At 34.8% G+C, this 18,825-nt stretch overlaps 1 protein-coding gene across 40 annotated transcripts in view; it reads left to right on the top strand.

The window, feature by feature from the left end:
* Nucleotides 1-18,825, top strand: part of RIMS2 (regulating synaptic membrane exocytosis 2) — a 752,308-nt gene that overhangs the window by 16,023 nt on the left and 717,460 nt on the right. Inside the window, exon 1 of one of the 40 annotated variants that reach the window (XM_050800647.1) lies at nucleotides 617-7,711. The exons of the other annotated variants lie outside the window; for them this stretch is intronic. The gene's annotated coding sequence lies outside the window, so the exon portion shown is untranslated. Of the gene's footprint in view, nucleotides 1-616; nucleotides 7,712-18,825 lie in introns of those variants that run through there. 40 annotated transcript variants of the gene reach the window in all.

Raw genomic sequence — 18,825 nt, 5'->3', positions numbered from 1 at the left:
AGTGCTTTCAGTGTCTGTGGAAAACACAGAGCTAGATCAGGGGTATCCAATCTTTTGGCTTCCCTGGGCCACATTGGAAGAAGAAGAATTGCCTTGGGCCACACATAAAGTACACTAATACGATAGCTGATGAGCTTAAAAAAAATTGCAAAAAACTAATTAATATTTTAAGAAGGTTTACAAATTTGTGGTGGGCCACACTCAAAGCTGCTCTTGGCCTGTGGGTTGTACAGGCTCAATCTAGATGTTTATGTGACGATTACATGCAGGCAGTCTGCCCAGTTGTTTTAAAGTTGTAGCAAAATGGTGGTTATCAGGGACCTAATGATTCTCATTTGAATTATGAACGTGTCAAGAGAAGTCTAATATTTTTCTAAATATCCAACCATGGCTCTGTTAAGAGATTGACACTTTCTAAAATTGAACAAATGATTTGCAAGTTATTAGAATGACTGTATAAAGAATTTATGCTATAACTCTGGTGTGTCCAATCTTTGAACTTCCCTGGGCCACAGTGGAAGAAGAGGAATTGTCTTGGGCCACACATAAAATACACTAACACTAACGATAGCTGATGAGCTAAAAAAAAAAAAAATCTCATAATGTTTTATGTGTTGAGCCTCATTCAAAGCTGTTCTGGGCCACATGTGGCCTCCGGGCTGCGGGTTGGACAAGCTTGTTGTAACTCTTGTCATATGGAAAGCAGGTATCTATATATCTACATCTATAGTTTATTGGGAAAAAAGAAAATATATTTTAATGTTAATTTATATATTGATTTTTATATTAATTTTATATTGCTGTATCAGTTGTTAAATATTTAGAATCACCTATGGTTCTAAGTCATGCTAAGAAATTTGAATTTATCTTATTGGCATGTTTGATCTGTAGTGAAAGTTTTTGAAATGAGATAGTGATAGGGCCTGTTATAATATGTTAACAAGTGACTTCTGATGACTTAGTGTAAAGTCTCACTAGCATGAGAATTCCTACCAGTGCATTTTCACTGGTACTGCCTTGTATCCTGGGATCTTGTGTCTCTTCTGGGTTTGTCCTCTGTATTGCTGCAGAGTATCTTCTTAAAAATGAAATTTAAATAATTAATTTTATGGCCGAAGAATCTTTTTAGGCTTTCTATTGCTTTGAATACAATTCAAGCTCCTTTTGCATACACTGTGCTTCACAGCCCCTCTCCAATTTGTTTTTCCAGCTTCATCTTCCACTCCATCCTTTCATGTATCTTTACTTTTAGTTATAATAAAATTTTTACTGTTTTTGGAGCATTGAAGGAGTAAAGGGGACCCTTTCATAATATGGAATAAACAATTCAGTGAATTTATTTATTATATATACTATGTATCCTGAAATATTTGAAATTGGGACCAAATCAGTGTTGCTTTCATTTTAAAATCACCTTTGGAAGAAATTCAGACACCATTAAAGACATAAAACTCTCATTACTCATTTTCTTCAACTTCAATAGGAAATCTTATGGAATTGTTTTGGAACACATGCTTCCAATCTGCCACCAGATTTTGCAGCAGGAATTTATATAATCATGCCATAGCTCAAACTGTCTCACAATTTACCATATGTTTCAATATTTCCAATGTTTTCAAACACTCTCCTCTCTTTCCCACCCCTTCCAGTTCACATTTCTCAGCTTTGTCCCAGCTCTTACCCCACAATTCTCATTCATTTCTCTGAGTCATGGTTAATCCTTGTTTTAGCCTTCCAGTTTGGAGTTCATTCTATACTGGTTCTCTTTCCTGGACCTTTTTTTAGTCAGTTAAAATAAGCAATGCTTAATCCTGAATTTAGAATTCTTGATTTTCTGACTTGGGTTCTGATCTCTCAGATCTCTCAGTACATGTTTTCATGGCTTTACTCCTTTTTTTTTTTTTAACCTGTATTTAAATTTACCAGAGCCAGAAACATTACGGTCTAGACTCAGGCTGGCTCCTGTAACAATATAATATTTTCAGTAAAATTTTTCCTCTTAGAAACCCTGTATTCATCTGGTTAGAGCTGAGGGGAATTTCTGTAGTCTAAATCTAATCAATTAAAATGGCTTTTTATAAGTAACTGGATTTTTGTGACTGCAAATATTGCTTTCCTGCTTATTTTCCTTCTAATCCTGTGTTTACTTAGCTGGTTCGAGGAGTCAAGGCAGTACAGTGTATGTAAGGAAAGGCTTTGGCATTAGTCAACTCTGGGTCATATCCTAGTTTCCCAGTTACTAATTTTGTGACCTTGAGTAAGTCACTTAATCTCTTGGACTCTGTTTTTTCATCTATAAATTAAAAACAATGACTGTTTCATAGGGTTGTGGTGAGATGCAAATGTAATGTGACGGACACACAGAAGACATTCAATAAATGTTAATAGGAAAATAGATACTATGCATTTTAGGCTACTTTTTCTGCTACTATTCTTGTGGTCTGCATCCCCATCTGAAGTTAGATTCATTTGTTTATATGAAGGTCAGTCTTGACGGTTAGAAGGTGAGCCTAGAGTGAGAGGAAGTGAGAAGAACACAGGTGAAATTCATCTGAGTATTTGTCCTTGAACATTGTCTTTACTAGAGAGTTTTTGAGATTGTTGATAACAGCAAATTGCTCTGTTGGGGTAAGAAGGTGTTTTTTGTTTGTTTAAACATTTTTAAAAATAAACAGTGTGCTGAAAATAGTTAAACAGAGTGTCATCTTTGCTCTTTGCTTGCCATTAGTAATCTGAAAATTATAACTTTAAAGTATTTTCATAAATATTTCAAAATAGTAATAATTTAAAAATAGTTTTAAAAATTATGCAAACAGGCTTATTCACATCTAAGCCCTGCTGTGGACTTACCATGTAGTTTGACAGGTGTATATTTCAAAGTTGTTCATGACTTTTTCAAATTTTATGCAAACAGTAGTATTCTTAAATTTATATTCTCTTCTGACCATTCTAAGTACTGAAATCACCATCTTTCAAATACTTTCATCTGGAGCTCTGATTACCTTATATAAACATAGAAAGTTCGAAGACTATTCATTTTTATCTCAATTTTCATTATAAAAATGCAATAATAACAATAGTTTTTAAAATGAAAAAAGTGTGTGTAACCTCACCATCCTATACAACTGTTCATTTTTACATCTTCCTCTCTATTTTTATCTGTATGTATCATATGTTTTACATAGATGCAGTTATGGTATATATGCAGTTTTATATTTTGCTTATTTATTATAATTTTTTACTTAATAGGATATCATAAATATTTCTTCCATGAATAGATTTTCTCAGCCATCTACCTCAGCATCTGTCACATGCCAGCCGTATTCAATCAAATGGGTTCTTCTCCATTCTAGTTTTCAGTAATTGCAGAAAATTTCACTGCAATTAAAACAAAAATATTGAACAGTTTACTATTCATTTTTGCTGTGTGTTTTGCTTTGATTTCTGCTCCGGTGTTATGCCAAATGTGGGACATAACCCTATTTCCTGGATTCTAAAATTTTACTCATATCAGGCAGCTACATTAGTAGCATTTCTCTGGAGATTTGGGGATAAAGATGATGAGGTTCCCACAGAGTGGATAATTCATTACACTTACTGATTCTGAAAAAAAAACAAAAGCACTTTGAGCATTTCTACCCACTTATGTCCATTTTGTTGCCCCCTGCTTCTTCCTGCTCTACCTTTCTTCTCTCATTTCTTTCCCACTCTCCAATCTCTATTAGTTTTGTAATATCAGGCTAGGAATGTTTTTTTCTTTCAGTCTATTTTCTGTTGGAATTTCCTTTCAACTCTGCAGTGGTTTATCAAAGTATTTTCCTAAATGGACAGTTTCTTCCTCAAAGAAAAAATCTTCAATATCATTTGGTAAAGTATTTTTCCTCCATTCTGCTGCATAATCTTTTCTATAAATTGTTGCTCAATTGAATTTTGTTGGTCTTTAGGGGATTCCTTCAGACTTAGGTTTGCCTAGACCTAACTAATATTAAGATTTCCGTAAGGGTTTTACTATATCTACTTAAGAGAAAGGTGAAGAGCCATTAGGTTGTCATTATAATTAGATTTCAGCAGTTTTTTTTCTTAAGTTCATATGGAGTAGAGTGATACTTTGATTAACAAATTCTTCGAGGATATAGCTCCTTTAAAATAGCCTCAGTAAGATAGAAGAAAAGATTATTGGTCATGTTAAACAGAGTTGTTCTGATTCTTGTGGCTCTAAGGCAGTGTTACTAATGGCAGTGCGGTTTCTATTTATCTGCCCAAATTTGATGATAATGAGACCTGGGTCATCGTAAAGTAGGGAGCTTGTTGGAACCTATCTTGTGTTCTTTGTCGTTTTCCCATTTGGTACCTTTCTTTTTACCGCTTACAAATGACTTCTTCCTTTCGGTGTCTGATGCTTTCCAACTCTTTATTCTCTCCTCAGTCCCTAGTGCATTAGAAAAAGAGTAATCTATTATTTATATTTTTCCAAATGGGAAATAACAATACAATAACCTTAAAATTTCTGAATGGCTAATAAGTTATAACCTTAAACAGATATTTACTTACCGGTTAAGCCAGTTATTGGTAACTTACGTTTTTGTGGAGCCTGAGAGCAGAAATTGAGTGTGATATAGCGTTCTTTTCCTCCTTGAGTTTAGCACAGTGCCTGACACATAGTAGGTGTAAGTAATGAATTAATGAAGGAATTAAAGAAACTTTGTTTGAAGAGTTTCAAGAGATTGATAGAAGAAATAAAGGGGTACAATGACAGGGGATTTTAGAATCATAGAAAAACTGACCTTGAATGTAAACTGGAATTAATCATTTTGCTGTGACCAGGAATGATGATGGGATGTGTATGTTTATGTGTGTGTGAATGTGTGTGTGCATGTAAGTGTGTGTGCAGTATGAGAGAGGGGAGAGAGAGAAAAACGGGAGAAGCATATGGGAGATTATTTAATCTTTACATAGAGGATGTCTTGAGTCTTCAGTATTCATTCTGTGTTAATGCATTACTTGCCAAACTGTGCAGATTCACCATTTGATTTTGGATTGGGCATCAGTTCACTTGCCACCTATTCTTTGCCCAGGTAAGATGTGATTGACTTTGACTGCAGCTATTTGGGTCTTGCCCATGGACTTAAAGTAATTTTGTGTGTGTGTGGTGGGTTAGGATTGAGTCATTCTGTGATCATTTGTTATTTTTAAAATGTCTGTCCTGAATAAGGAAAGTAGATAAGTTGAAAATGGACCAGTAGGTTGGGGCAGGATTAGGCAGGGACTTACATGACATGGCAAGGAATTTGGCTTTATTCTAATTATACTGACAATGTAAAGCAGGCAGGTTGAGGGGTGTGATGTTGGGGAACATGGTGATAGTGTTTTAGAGTGAGGGCAAAAGAGGTGGCAGATTTCTGGCTCAAATAACAGTTCAGTTTTGAACAAATGTGAAGTTTGGTTTGTGATCCAAAGTAAATGGAAGTCTTATGTCTCCCAAGACTTGTGATTTTTTTTTTTCAATTTTCCAGGTGAGCTAAGTTATCTTGACATTTTATTATTTCTGTTTTCTAAAACATTTACTATATTTCTCTTTTTGCTTATGGAATAGCGCTGATAGATTTGAAATGATACATGAAGTACAACCTATAGGTATGAGTTATAATTTCTATTGTAATTAAAATTGTTACTTGCCTTTAGTCTTCAGGACTAAGATGATGTTGCTACCCAAGAAATGAATTGTGGTGTTTGTGGAAAATATTTTCTAAGTACTGACAACTGTAATTATAATAAAAATTGGATTATATTTTAATAAAGTTTTAGAGGGACTTTCTGTTTTTGCATTTGAACTGCTGATTGTTTAAACTGACAATGGTCCACCTTCATTTGCCCCAAGTGTTATTAAAATACATAACAACATAGGTGTCATTGGTATACTTAAGAAATAGGCTAAGAAGAAAAAGAAAAGAAGTTGAAGAGAGAGTATAGAGAGTTGGAATGGATGAATGAGAAAGAGGAAGAGTGGACAAGAAACACAAAAATGACAAGGTTTCTCTTTTTGCTCATGGGATAGTGCTGATACATTTGAAATGAAACATTTGAAATGAGGAGATCCATGCCACCGAAAGTTGTGTAATTAAGAAAACAAAAGCCACACTAAATATTTTAAACAAAGAAAATTTAATACATAGGGAATCAATTGCCAAAAGTCCTGGTAGGGCTGGAGAAGCAGAAAATGGACAATGAATTTATCAAAAGATCAGTAACTGCAGGAAGACACTACTGCTCCTTGGGCTGGGAGAGAAAAAAAGGAAAATGGTGTTAAACAGCTAATAAGTACTATGATGCTAAGGTTGTTGGAGTACTACTGCTACCCTTGAAGCTGTTGCTGCTGCTTTGCAGGATGCCATGAGCCTGTACTTCTACTGATCCAGAAAGCCTATAGTCCTGTTGATGATGCTGAACTCACCTCAGAGGATGCTGAAGCCTGCAGTCACCCATTGCTACCCCTGCCAGAACTGCACTGTTGTTGCAGTAGTTAGAATTTGCATTGTGGTTATCTGGTGCTACAATTGCTGCTAGAACCAGAGACCATGGGCAATCTGCTGAGTTTCCTGGAATACTGATGCTGCTCCTGCAGGAATTAGAAACAGAAGGAAGAAAATAAAATGATTTACCTTCTCCTGCCATCCAGTTTTTACCAGTGTTTCCCAGTGGTAGAACATAGTTGGAAACCAGCTTTCAAGGGAGTATGACAAATGTAATCTTTAGAGAGGACAGTCTGAAATAAGAGCAGGAATGCGTTGAGAGCTAATATAAAGCCAGCACAGGAAGAAGTTACAAAATATTGATTCTTTAATCATAAGAAGAAAGAAACATTTTTGCAAACTTTCTGAATAATGTCAAAACTCTTCTTTTTTTTGGTTAAATGATTAAGTTACAGGGGCTGTAAAAGAAAAACTTTGAAAGTGAGATAGTTCTTCATTGAGGTATCAAGGTATTTTTGTTTCAGGCAACAAAAATGGCCCCTGTTAACTTAAACAGAAAATAATTTATTGTAAGCCCTAAGGAATAGCTCTAAGAAAAGTTGACTAGTCCCTGGAAAAGACAGAAATTAGGTTAGCTCTGGATAGCTGTTTGCAGAAACTAATGGATGGCCTGTTCAATGTGCTACCCACTGTTTACATGGATCAGCTTCACTATTTGCTGCTTAAAGTTCACATTACATGGAAAGAGGCAGTCTGGCCTAACTTGGGTTAGTTACCTACCCTTGGACAGAGGAGAGTATGTTACCTTGATTGACATCAAGACTGCATTCAGTAATTGAGGACTAGTTCTCAAAGAAAATTTGAGATATTAGAGGAGAATAGATACTATAGTGACAGGCAAAAATGACAAAATATCTACTAATTGAAGCTTGTTTTAAATTAGCAGTAGGTAGCTCAAAACCATACCCGAAAGTTCTTGAGCACTTAATATGTAACAGGCGCTCTGATCTCTTTTAATAATATCTTTGAGGAAGTTGTCATTATTATCCTCATTTTACAGATGAGAAAAATTGAGAGGTGCACTTCTGATGATGGTGGATTAGGCAATTTGGACTAACTCTTCCACTGAGAACAACCAGAAAAGCTGGATCAAATATAAAAATCATCTGTTTGTATCAGAGAGCTAACACATCATTGAAGACTGTGGGGACAAGATCCTGGAGAAGAAGGAAACCCAAAAGGTGAGCTGTGCATTTGAAGCCTCTTTCTACTATGGGAATCTCCTATTTCCAGTAGAGGTGGCCAAGAGGCTGAGAAGCTAAGAAGAGCTTTTGAAACACTCATGGGGTGGGGCTAATGGAGCAACAGTTTGAATTCATGGTCCACTAAACAGGGAGATGGCCTGCTAAATCCGCCAGGCTTTGGGTTGGGACCTGAAGGGTGATTCCTTAGGAGTAAGGATGAGCTGCGAATTGAATGGTCCACATACAGAAGAAAACCAGTTTAGAATCATTGTAGTCTTTAATTAGATTACAGACACCTAAGATTGTTAATGACTCTAGCTACTTGTTAAAGCAAAAGTAAATTCTTTCTGATGGAAGATAATACCATCCTAGGCCTCAAATAATTTCTACAGTTTTTACTTATAATGTCTTACATGGACACAAAAATAATCAGGTATACAAGACATAAGTTATATGATGCCATTTAACTGCAACTAAGATAAACAATAGACCATAGTAGATAGACCAACAGGGGATTCAAATAATGGAGTTCTGTCACTGAATTTTAAAACATGAATCTGTTTAGACTAGCAAAATATAAGAATGAGTGCTTTGGCAGAGCACTGTACATCATGAAAATTAAATCAAAATAAAAAAACTGAAAAAGGCAATAAATGAAATCAACTCATTGAATGTATTCAACAGCATTAAATACAGGTGAAGAGAGAAATAGTTAAGTGGGAGATACGAGAAAATATGTGTAATAAAGCACAGAAATATAACAGTATGTAGGAGAAAGAAAAAAAGTAATATAAATGGGGAGTATGTATCAAAGTATCCCCAATAATGTTTACAGCTGATTCTCAACAGAAACAATAAAGACTATTAGACAATGGGCTGATGTCTTCAAAGTGCTGAAGAAAAAAACTGCACAGTTAGCATTTTATTTCTAATTAAAATAGCACTCAGAAATAAGGGCAAAATAAAGGACATAGCAGACATATAAAACCAGAGATATGTCACCGGCTTCCCACACTTAAGGTAATACAGTTATCCCTCAGTATCAGTGGAGAATTAATTCCAAGACCCCTTGCAGATACCCAAATCTGTGGTTGCTTAGGTTTCTAATATAAAATTGCATAGTATTTACATATAGCCTATGCACATCATCCAGTATACTTTAAATAATCTTTAGATTGCTTACAGTATCCAATGCAGATTCTATGTAAATAGTTGTTATACTGTATTTTTAAATAAATATTACTTTTTATTTTTTTTCCCAAAATATTTTGATCTGTGGTTGGTTGAATCTGTGGATGCAGAACTCATTGATATGGAAGGCTAACTGTATTAAAGAGTGTTATTCAGGTAGAAGGAAAATGGTCTCAGACAGAAAGCTAGAAGTGGAGAAAGGAATGAGGAAAGATGACAAGTATAAATGTGTGGATAAATGGAAATTAATGTTGGCTGTAAAACAAATAAAATGTCTTAGTAGGTTTTAAATATATGGTAAGAATTAAAAATACATGATAGTAGGGTATATGTTGGGACAGTATAGATGGTTTTAAGTTACATTGCCAGGAAGAAGTAAACATATATATGTTAGGGTTTGATGATTTGTAGATGCATGTTATAATTGCTGAGTTTATTTTAAAATGTTAGTAGCATAATGTATACCTTCCAAGCTAGTAGAGAAGAAAAATATAATAAAAAGTATTTAATTAATTAAAAAAGACAAACAAGGAGAGGAAACTAAACATAGAACAGTTGGAGGCAAATAGAAATTAGTAAAACAGTAGATTTGACCACAAATCTATTAACACATTGAATATAAATGGACTAAGTGTTATAATAAAAAATTGACAGATAGGATAAAAAACAGAATCCAACTATACGCTATTTATGAGATGTATCTAAAGTCTCTTTTATAGATATTTAAAATATATAGAAAGATTAAAAATAAAATGATATTAAAAATATACTTTGCAAGCACTAAGCAAAAGAAATCTGGTGAAGCTGTATTAATATCAGATAAAGTAGAATTTAAAGCAAAAATATTACTAGAGGTAAGGAAGGACATTTTGTTTTAAGTTTTAATTCACCAGAATTTATAATAAATGTATAATACCTCTAATTTTTATGTATAATAATATAGGCTAAAATATGTAGAAGGAAAAATTTTACAGAATTGTAAGTAAAAACAAAGACAAGACAAATCTATGGTGTTAGAAATCATAATGATACTGACTGGGAGGCAGGGGCTAGAACTGTTTTATTTTTTGCTTTGAAATGCTGGTTACATGGATATATTAAATGTGAAAATTTAATGACCTTAACTTTTATGGTTTATGTACCTTTCTGTCTGTATGTTATACTTTCATTAAAAGTTTATTTTAAAAATGGACAGAATTTAAAGGTAAATACAAATTATAATGAGAAACATTAACACACAGACAAAACAAGATTATCAGTAGATCAAGCAGACAAAAAATAGTAAAACTATAGAATATATGAACAAAATAATTAATATGCTGGACTTTACTGGTATATACAGAGCACTTTACCCAATGACTACAGAATACCTTTAATGTGCACACTAAACAACTGCAGAGTACATATTCTTTTCAAGGACACATGGAATACCAAAATCGACCATCTCCTATATTATAAGGCAATTCTCAAAAAAATCAGAAGATTGAAATATACAATCTGCATTCTGATGAGAGAAATATGCATTCTCTCATCACCATGCTGGAAATCAATAATGAAAATAATAATAAGATTCTTACATATTTAGAAATTAATAAATAATCTTCTAAATAATCCAAAGATTAAGGAACAAATCACAAAGAGAATTAAAAAGTATTTTTACCTGAGAGTTTCTGGGTTGCTGAACACCTGGAGTTGCTGGGAGGTGTTACACCTGGAGAGGGCATGGGAGCTCTGCATGCCCACACCCTCATACCTCACCCTTTATATTACAGTGCATATCTGATCTACTCTTTGGCTTTGTAGACCTATGAGTTAAGAATGGCTTTTACATGTTTAAATGATTTTGAAACATCAGAAGAATATGACATAAAAAATATGGAGTTCAAATTCTAATTCAAATGCCTGTTCATATGAATTGGAATTTTAATAAACTAGTAAATGTTTTAATAAACATTTTAATAAACTAGTAAATCTACCATATAGGTAGTGTTGTGAGAATTAAGTGAAAAAACTAATGAAGTTTGTAATACAGTCCATAACCATGGTATTTACAGTTGCTAAATATTTATTTTCTCTTACACCCTCTCTTTAACACTATGTCAGCAGACTTTGTACCTGAGGCTACATATAGACAAGAAAAATAATTAGTTAGAAATGACACTGTGCAATATTAAATAACTATAGTCAATTTAGGCATGAATTATATGCAATAAAGTACAATAAAATGCAGATATAACTATTGTGTACTTCTAGTGTTAACTTCTAATTCTCCCTCATTAAGTTATGTCAAAATGCTGAGCCAGGCATGGCTGAAGGAAATAGCTTTGTTATGTTCCCAGTTAGATCATCTTATTTCTTTCTGGCTCTTCGTCGTACACAAATATGATCTTCTTTTTCATTCAAACCTACTTCCCACTTATTACACCATAGAATTGTGATTTAGTAGCTCTGAGATGTGGTCTCAGGAGTGAAGGAAAAACTTTTCTGAATGTTCTGATTTCTCTATTTGTCATTCCATTGATTGGTTTTGGTGGGGAGTCAGCAAATACTGCCTATGGGCAAAATCTGATCAACTTTTGATTAAAAATATAGCAAATTAGGAATTGATAGGAATATAGCTAATCTGACAATAAATATTACAGTGCATATCTGATCCATTCTCTGGTTTTGCAGACCTGTGAATTAAGAATGGCCTTTACATGTTTAAATGCTTTTAAAAAGTCAAAAGAAGGATATGACTTGTGAAAAATATGGAGTTGGAGCAAAGCTATGCTCATTTGTTTATGTATTGTATGGGCTGCTTTTGCACTATACTGGCAGAATTGAGTTGTTGGGACAGTGACCATAGGTGGCACACTTAACTTTACACTGCTGTTTGGTCCACTGCAAATTGCAGTGATATGGTTACAACTCAACAGCATTTTGAGTGCCATGAATATAGCTGTACTATGACGGTTCTGTTTCGTTTTTAATTACTAGTGAATACACATCATGTCAAACAATAAAAAAAGAGAACCAAAAAAAAAAAAAAAAGAAAAAATAAGAGAAAATGGACTTCAAATGTGGTTTTAAAGTACAGTAGAGTATGAGTTGCTAAGTTAGACGACAAAGTATTGAGTTTATTATGTATTAGTGCTGTAGTTATAGTAAAGGGATATAATATATATTGGCATTACCAGACTAAGCATTGATCACAATATTCTCAAGTAGGGAAAATTAGAAAATTTAAAATGGAATATAAGCAGATTTTCTTTACGAAAGTAATAAGTGAAAATGAGGCTGTGACCAAAAAGTAAGTTTCTAAGTGGTTCTCTTGTTAGCCAAGCAAATAAATCCATTTAATTAAATCATATTAGATTGCAGAAACTGAAAAAGTGTATCTAGAGAAAATAAACATTAAGCCTTTTGGTGGGAACAGTTTCTCAAAGAGTTGAGGGTATTGGGAGCAGCATTTCTAGTCAGTTACAAAACACAAGTGATTTTGAATGGTTTTCCTTGACTCTTGCTGACCTGACAGATGTTACCAATACTTTTCTGTTGTTTTTTATTTAGGAGTTAGTATTGAGTTTTAATAAGCCTCTGTGAATAGTCAGTATGGAACAATGAGTGGCAAGAACATTTTCAAATAATTTGAGAAAACATTAATTTAGTACAACCTGAAGTGGAATCTGCTAAGATGTGTTAAAAACTGATAAAACATGGGAGGCTGAGGCAGGAGAACTGCTTGAACCTGGGGGGCAGAGGTTGCAGTGAGCTGAGATCATGCCACTGCACTCCAGTCTGGGTGACAAAGCGAGACCCTGTCTTAAAAAAAAAAGAGAAAAAAGAAACAAAGAAACCTGATAAAAGATAAAAATAATGTATGGAGTAGAAAAAGGCTTAGTTGGACAACTTTTCAAAGCTTGTAAAAATTAAGGTGTTTAGAGCTCATGGTTATTCATTGTGTTATTTATGAGTAGATATTCTGCAGAAAATATTTGAATCATCCTGTGTTATTGAGTCACTAGTGTCAACAGTGAACTTCATTCCTTCTTGTAGGAAAATTTTGTCCATTTTTGTCAGAAATTGAATATTATGACTCGCTCTATCAAATAGAAATGTGATGGTCTAGCAGTCATAAAATTTTATTTCAGTTTTTTGAGCTCAGGGCTGACATTAAACTCTTTCTGAAAAATGCACTAAGCCCTGTTATTGAACACTGGATGGCTTTGGAAATTTGCTTTTGCTGCAAAATTGATAAATTTCTGTGTTCAACTTACAAGTTCCACATTCAAGATAAAACTGTGCTTACCTGTGGAATTTGTAAGTTCTACCATGGAACTTAAAGTCATTTTAATGACAATAATGTTTATCACAAATAATTTCAAGCTACTTTATATGCTTCCTATGCTGTCGATAGTTAAGTAGTGAACTCCTCATTCCCACACACAATTTTCAGTTGATATATTTTCCAAGCTCAGACTATAGTATCAACCTAATTTTTCAGACTTTGAAGCAAGTACAAAAGACATTTACATATTTCAAAATTTATTTAACAGTGTAATTGAGGAGTTACTACCCAACTTTCATCTGCAATGTATAATGTATAATAACATGCTTAAAGGCAAATATCTAGAGAAGTCTCAAACTCAATTCTATAAGTATCCTCTAAGTGATGAATATCATCAATTAAAAAAATTCTCATTGTTTGATATCAGTATATATTTGCATTTCCTATCTGTGCGAAAAGATATTACTAAAATGAAATACGCAAAATCATATTACAGATCAGCATTAACCAAAGGACATTTGCAGTTGATTTAGATCATTTGGAATACTAACTTTGAATCCCAATTAAGTGAAATATTTTCCCCCCAAAAGGGAATTCCATTATTCTCATCAGTAGACCTGTATTATTACCCTCAATTATTTGAATTTTATCAATAAGGATTTTGTAGAAATTTGTTTTTTATTCTTTTAGCACTACACATTATCATTAATTTTGCCTTTTGACTTACAAAGCCTCAAATATTTACTGTCTGGCACTTTACAGAAAAAAAAAAAAGCTTGCCAACCCTTGATTTAGGCCAGTAAAAAATACCAGTTGAGACTTATTTGAAATCTTTACATTGTATTGATTTTCTTCTTTGAATGAACAAGAGAAATTTATTTCTGTTTAGCTTGAAAATACCCAGTTTACTGTTGCCTCTTTCTGGCTAAAAGAATGTTTTTTTGCCTTTGAGTATAAATTGTTAGTTATGACTTTAGAATGTACTTATGTATGGTTAATTTCAACAGCTACCTTTATCATCAGCTCTGAATGTCAGAACTTCCTCTTTGTGAAATTTTATCCTAGTTATGTAAGCATTAACTGTAGTAGAGGTTACGCTAGCAGAAGTAAAGTTTGGAGGAGTAGTGTAAATGCTTCCTCTTCCCTTGCTATGCAGCCTATCAATTGCCCTTAATTATTTCTACATAGTTTAGCAATGCGCTATACTGCTAGAAAAGCCTTCTCTCTACCTAAACTTTTGACTCTGATATTAGAAACTACCAGGAGCCTTGCTCAGAAATGTGATTATTCATTCCATATGTGGCAGATCAGGCTCAAATATATCTACAAGATTTTAATATTATAATGTGTAACCCCATTATTGAGTTGATTACAGCTAGAAGAACTGATTTGAATGCCCGCAGAGCTTTGCCAGAATTCAACATTAGCGTTTGGCTAGACTCCAGGAGCCAGTGGTGTACTTTGGCCATCTGTTCTGCTTCCTCACCTTCAGTTCTTGCCAAACTGTGGGGCAACAGTTTGGTGCATTTTGATTAATGATAGGTTTAGCAATGGGTGATGGCTTAGTCTTTCAGGTAGCTAAATGCGACAAGATAAGTAGGGCTCAACTTTAACAAGCTTCCGAATACTCTGAGATTAGTGTGATGAACAGTGTGAAATAACATAAGGAACAAAGTTCCGAAGGAGCTAAAATTTATAGAGCAGTAGGCATGGTGTGAGGTGCTTTATGTGTATCGTTTTATTATAGCAAAAAAATCCAGGAGGAAGGTGCTACTATGCTTATTTTATGGATGAAACTCAGAGATCAAGTAATTATAGTAGCAGATAGTATATTAAAATCCGAGTCCATCTCTCTTCAATACTTGTATTCTTATGATACAGTTGACACAAGTAGAGACTATAGCAAAAGTAGAAGAAGCCAATAATACAATAGTAGTTTGGGTCACCTCTGCTTTAGTGTCATCATATTGTGTTTTACTGGGGAGCCAATTGTTTGGTTCAGACTTACTTTCTGGGAATGGAAACTGCAGAGATATTCTGATAACCTACTTTGGTTGTAGGAAGTTCTAGGAAGATGCTCTCTTGATTTTGTATCAGCACAAACACACAAGGGCACTTTTGTGGGTAGTGGACCAAATTAAAAATTTAAGGTTTATTTAAATACTTCTATAAATGTGATTTATGGTAGAGAAGACTTTAAGACTCTCCATGGACCTAAGAACAAGCAGTAAGAAAGGAGAAGTAATATAGAGTATAGAAACTGTGAAATAATCTTAAGATGTGCATTGGTCACTGTATCAGTCCATTCTTGCATTGCTATAAAGGAATACTTGAGACTAGGTAATTTATAAAGAAAAGCAGGTTAATTAACCTCATGGTTCCACAGGCTGTACAGGAAGCATGATGCTGACATCTGCTCGGTTTCTGGGGAGACCTTTCAATCATGGTGGAAAGTGAGGGGGAAGCAGGCACATCTTACATGGCCAGAGCAAGAGCAAGAGACAACTAAGGGGGAGGCTCTATACACTTTTAAATAGCTAGATCTTGCAAAAACTCACTCACCGTCGTGAGAACAGCACCAGGAAATGGTGCTAAACTATTCATGAGAACTCTGCCCCTGTGATCCAATCACCTCCCACCAGGTCCCACCCTCCAACACTGGGGATCACAATTCGATGTGAGATTTGGGTTGGGACATAGATCAAAAACATATCAGTCACACTTTGAGTAATGTCTATTTTTGGATTGTAAATTTAAAAATGACAAGAAATATAACAAAGGAAAACTGCAACACTTGACAATAGGTTGTAAAACAAAAACCAAACTTGCAACTGATAAATTAATTCTCTGATCTGTTCTTTGAACTTTTAGTTCACTATATGGCAGCATATTTGCCAGGTACAGGGGATACATAGATGAAGAAGACATAGTCTTTGTGCTAATCTCTATTAAGTCTCAGTTTCTCACCCATAAAATCAGTTTGTAATACTTAGCTCAAATTGTTTTGCGTGTATGTGAAGTTTAAATAAGAAAATACATTAAATTCATATAAAGCACTTGGCTACATAGGAGCTCAACTAACACAATAGTAAAGGAGACAGAAATTAACAGTGATTATATTGTAGTTGAGGTTTCTACAAATGCTATATGGTTAATGCCTCAGAGCAAATGGCATTGAATCCTGGAGAAACTTAAATGAAATTGGAAAAATTTGATTTTTGGAATTGAAAACTTAGAATAGTTCAAAATGTATCTCACCGAACACCTACTTTATTCAGAGATATTGTTAAGGATATGACAGTTTTAGTAAGATCTAATGTATTTGCCAAAGAGTAGTTCTTCAATCTTTCTATTCTACCAGTACAGCAATTTCAGCAATTTGAGACCTTGAGATTTGAGTTCTAAGCCTGGTTTTTAAGCATCTGACCTTTAGCAAATTAATTTTTTATTTGCCTCAGTCTCCTTATATAAAGTAAGGATAATAGTACTTCCTTCATAGGGTAGTACTTACCATGTGTGGCTTGGTAAGTGGTCAGTAAAGGGAAATTATAATAATGATTTTTAATAATGCAGTAATATTAAGTAGTCAGGTAGTATTCCTTGATTGCTGCTTGATTATAGTCTTTGCCATGGTCTTTTGCTTTAATCTTTCCAACTAAGGGGAAAATGGAAAGGTTAGTTTTCTATGCCATATTTTTTTTTTTCTGCCAAATGAGAATGGGAGATGTTTACCAATATACTAACCCTGTGCCTCTCTGGAGGGCTATGCGATATATTTTGCTTACCTGCAAAAAAAGATAACTTTTTGAATTTTATGGCCAACACAGTTAATTTCTGTTTTATCAAGAATAGATGGAATTATTTTTACTGTAGTATGAGATAGTTAGGATAAACATTAGAAAGAATTTCCTGATGTAATCCTAGAATTGATATAAAATCCTATGGTCTTTAAAATGGCACATATGTATATATATATATACACAGCATAGTTAGGCTTTGACCTATTTGATAGAGACCAACAAAGACCCAATTAGATGCAAAGCCCTGTTGCTTCTTCCTTTCTTTGTAATATTGCTTTTCTTTCTGTTTCTTTTGTTAATATTCTAATAACAATCTTATCTCATTCTGGAATTATTGCAATTGTAACAGATTTCCTTATATTCACCTTTTATTCTTTTTTAAAAATTTTATTTTTCCATAAGTTATTGGGATACGGGTGGTATTTGGTTATATGAATAAGTTATTTAGTGGAGATTTGTGAGAACCTGGTGCACCCATCACCTCAGCAGTATACACTGCACTATATTTGTTGTCTTTTATCCCTCACCCTTCTCTGCTCTTCCCCCCAAGTCCCCAAAGTCCATTGTATCATTCTTTTTTTTAAGACGGAGTCTCGCTCTGTTGTCCAGGCTGGAGTACAGTGGTGCAGTCTCGGCTCACTGCAAGCTCTGCCTCCCGGGTTCACACCATTCTCCTGCCTCAGCCTCCCGAGTAGCTGGGACTACAGGCGCCCACCACTACGCCCAGCTAATTTTTTGTATTTTTGAGAGAGACAGGATTTCACCGTGTTAGCCAGGATGGTCTCGATCCCGTGATCCACCTGCCGCAGCCTCCCAAAGTGCTGGGACTACAGGCGTGAACCACTGCGCCCGGCCTAGTCCATGGTATCATTCTTATGTCTTTGCGTCCTCATAGCTTATCTCCCACATATCAGTGAGAACATATTATGTTTGGTTTTCCATTCCTGAGTTACTTCACTTAGAATAATAGTTTCTAATCTCATCCTAGTCTTTGCAAATGCGGTTAATTGATTCCTTTTTATGGCTGGGAAGTATTCACCTTTTTATGCTTTGCATATTGTATCCAAGTTAATTTTTCATAAGTTATTTTTTAGAAAAATTAGCTAGGAGTAATGGCATGTGCCTTTGAGGTCAGCTACTTGAGAGGTTGAGGCAGGAGGATCACTTGAGTACAGAAGTTTGGGGCTGTAGTGTGTGATGGTGGCACCTGTGAATAGCCACTGCTCTCCAGCCTGAGCAACACAGGGAGACTGCCACTGAAAAACGATGACATTATTTTCCTACTAAAAAATATTTGATGGCTTCTCATTCATTTAGGGAAAAAAGTCCAAACACTTCTGACTGGCATGTAAAGGCCTCAGAGACACCACCAAGATGGCAGAGTAGGAGATACCAGCCTTTATTTCACACACATAAAAACAAGTATAGACAGCTATCCATAAACTGAAATAGGTCTGAGAGGGCTCAAGCGTCCAATAAAGTATCTGAAGCAACAAAGTAGAGCAGAAAACATGGAGAATATCCATATAGGAATGATCACTGGTGAACTGGCTTACCTGAGATGCCAGGAGATGTCTAGGGGCAGGAAAGAAAGGAAGAGACTATCAGTATGAGCTATATTGTTGAAACCACCATCATCCCCAAGAGCCTGCTCCACAGAGCATGCAGGCATTTTTTGCCCCCAAGGTAACCAACAGTCATTCCCTCTGAGGGATCCCAGAGAGGGCCACACAGCTGTATATTCTTCCCCTGCCGAAGCAGCAGCCACTGTTAAGTTGCTTCAGGAAAGGAAATGCTCTCTCTCTTCCAACCCTTCCTGTGCCCTAACCCCTGAGCTGCAGTTGCCCTGA

The sequence above is a fragment of the Macaca thibetana genome, chromosome 8 (assembly GCF_024542745.1).
Source record: "Macaca thibetana thibetana isolate TM-01 chromosome 8, ASM2454274v1, whole genome shotgun sequence".
Lineage (NCBI taxonomy): Eukaryota > Metazoa > Chordata > Mammalia > Primates > Cercopithecidae > Macaca > Macaca thibetana.
This window is presented reverse-complemented; position numbering and strand designations above follow the sequence as displayed.